The sequence below is a fragment of the Salvia hispanica genome, chromosome 4 (assembly GCF_029641045.1).
Source record: "Salvia hispanica isolate PSC_SH4W2 chromosome 4, Shi_PSC_v1, whole genome shotgun sequence".
Taxonomy (NCBI): Eukaryota; Viridiplantae; Streptophyta; class Magnoliopsida; order Lamiales; family Lamiaceae; genus Salvia; species Salvia hispanica.
The window spans coordinates 16710058-16713305 of record NC_142695.1 but is presented as its reverse complement, the minus strand read 5'-3'; the positions used below and the strand labels follow the sequence as shown (position 1 = coordinate 16713305).

Here is a 3248-nt window from a genome sequence, read left to right as displayed (position 1 = left end):
TCGGCATTCTCCGTCACGCTCGGCGAAAATGAACGCGCCGATCGTGAATCCGACAACAAACGCTGCTCTCTTATGCCGCCGGCTCGGCTCCATTCAATTGCTCTGGAATGGGAACATTCAACTCCTGTGCATTTGCAGAATGCCAAGGCAGTTTTAGGCGAAAATTTAATTTATTTCCCAAATCAGCATTGGATTTGAAATGGAGCAGAGCAGCTGCATCGTTGGGATTGATATGTGAGAAGAAGAGAATGCGAGAATGAGGTGATGGTGGAGAAGTAAAATGAGGAGAAGCGGTTTCAGTTTCATCGTCTTCTTCAATCAAACTCTAATTTTGTTTTCTGTTGACACCTCAGATTCATCATTTGGCTCAAGCTATTTCTTTTTTATTCAAATTATTTATGAAATCGAATTTGAATTTGAGATATGACTCTTATGATTAAGGAAAAATAAATGGATGGACTATGGTGATGTGAAATTAATGTAATTTGCGGAAAACCATATAATGAAAAATGGAATATTGAATACTCTGTATCTCCATTAATTCATATGATAAACTACGTAACTTAATAATGTTGATTTGAGGTATAGTAGTATAATTTTGTAGCCAAATTATCCATCGTATTCGTATCCGTTCTTGCAGACTGCACAAGTGCACCGATACTACTGCTTTTGGATGAAGCTGCATCATGGGTGCAAGGATAGCCTCATCTCTTGTGACATTTCTTGCATTCTTCGTGTGATGTTGGGGGGTGCTGTGCAATCGTCGTTGCGATATCTGTAGAGTGTCCCTCCGTAGAAGATGCATCACATTGAAGGTTGTATATTGTGCCAATTGCTTCGGTGAGAATGAGCGGATGAAATGTCTTTCCCTAGATTATCACTCATCCTCTCTTTCTTTTATTTTCTTCTTCTCAACTTGCAACAAACAGAGTATTTATATTTGCTTTGAACCAATATATAAGTGTACTGCATGGGGCGGCTATGCAGTATCTACGTCACTACATGATCATGCTCCTTAAGTCCTTTCCAAAGTAAATAAGGGCCACTGCCAATATTTATGAGAAATTGAGATTTAACTTCACATCTCAGCGAAAAATATCCAAATAAAATGTTTTTGCCTAAGAATATTTTCTAACTACTAGTTCGATTATTTGTTGGTATTTATTATAATATTACTCCGTGCTAATATGTAGTCGTTGTAGTATAGTGGTAAGTATTCCCGCCTGTCACGCGGGTGACCCGGGTTCGATCCCCGGCAACGGCGTTTTTTCTTTTTCTTTTTCTTTTGTATTTTTATCATATTATTTTTTTTAATCCTAAACTTTTAGTTGGGTGGTTGATCACCAACACGTAATTAATTCAACACCAATGGCAATTACAATGAATCAAAATCATGCACTGCTCACTTTACTCGTTTCACACCACCCAAGGCCAACACTATGAAACCCCATGCGAATCTTCCGATACCAAAACTCACCCACAACCACAATTACATTCCAAACCAACCAAAAATTGAACAACCAACCAATTTACAAAAACAGTCTCTTCTGTGGTTCTGTTCATTGTTGTAGGCCTCGTAATCTCGTATCCATCCCTGTTCGCTGCCAGCAAATGAAGAGATTGGGCTATTCTTATATAAATATATTATTGGGCTATATATATTGTGGGTTCCTTAATTTTTCATGTTGGGCCAATTGCTTGGTTACTCGAAAATAACAAACTGGATCACGGCCACAATAATAATAAGAAAAAACTTTACACTGGATTATTATTATTATTTTGCTTTGTGCTTATGGGAACTTCTTATGATATTGTGAATTTGTGATATATGTGATATTGATGTTGAATATTTTTGTTTGATGAAATCCATTTAAACACTATTAGAATACATTATCACCATTCACCAAACAAACATGAATCACAGATTAATTAACCTTAAATAATGAGAGTTGAAATCATCATATTAGCTGGCCTTTGACATTTTGAAATATTTATATCTTAAAAATCAAATTAACTTTTTGTTGACTTCCTGAAGTACTTTAAACATCACATGGATTTGGAATATTAAAGCTCGTTTACTCTATTTTATAGTAGGATTTTAAACAATAGAAATCAGTCATCGGGAGGAGACAGAACGAGTACAGTATCAGGATAGATATACTATATTACTATATAATAAATTTCTGCACCCACAAATACGAGTCATCACATTATAATTAATCGTTCACACATAGATTTATAAATTTTTGACAGTGATTCGTTAATAGTATATATATATATATATATATATATATATATATATATAATTAATTCGCCGAATGTTTAATTTATCCGTTCACACATTGACTAGTCTTATAAATGTGGGACAATTTTTCAATGAGAGTTTATCATAGTTATCAAACTATAAGTATGTATATTAATTACTATTATATCATAGTAATACTAATATAATATTCATTATGTTATTACAAAGATAAAATAGAAGTGTTCAATAAGATAAAAACAATAAAGAAATAGTTATGATTTGGTTTAAAATTCCTTTTTAATAGCTTCGTTTTAAAAATATGAAGTTACGCAGACACGAATTATTGCGAAATAAAGTTAATTCCCGACTTATAAACATTGAGGTCGAATTAGTACTCCATCTGTTTTATAATATAATAGTGGTTGCATTTTTTTTCAACACAAATATTAAGAAAAAAGTTTGTAATGTATTAAATACTACAAAGATAATAAAGTACTAGGAAAGAGTAAATGGCACTGTACTACTCTCTTTGTCCGACTCTAAGTGACACATTTTTCATATTTAGATGTCCATCTGAACAACACGTTTCTAAATATAGAAACATCACTCTCTACTTTTTCTCCTTCTATTACTTTATTCTCTCAACTTTACTGACCAAACAAAACTACATAAAAATCTCATGCTGAATTAGAAATGTTCCACTTAGAATAAGATGAAGGGAGGAAGTATATTTTATTTTATACTTCAATTTAAAAAAAGAAAAAGAAATAAAGAGCTGGGCCCCTAAAATTAAATCGAAACTTTTTCTCAATGTATCAAAATGAGGATAATTTCGAAAAAAAATGTCAGATGGGGACAAAGATCATATACATGCAAGTGTGATGTGTGAAATTCATTATAAACAACATTAAACAATGACGGACAATTCATTATAAACAACAATAAACAATGAAGAACAATTCATTCTAAACAACAGTAAACAACGAGGGACAACTACTACAAC

At 32.8% G+C, this 3248-nt stretch overlaps 1 non-coding gene across 1 annotated transcript; it reads left to right on the top strand.

The window, feature by feature from the left end:
- Positions 1 to 1192: 1192 nt before the first annotated feature.
- TRNAD-GUC (transfer RNA aspartic acid (anticodon GUC)) lies at positions 1193 to 1264 on the top strand. The gene has a single exon. It is a non-coding gene; the product is annotated as a tRNA-Asp (tRNA).
- The last annotated feature ends 1984 nt before the right edge of the window (positions 1265 to 3248 follow it).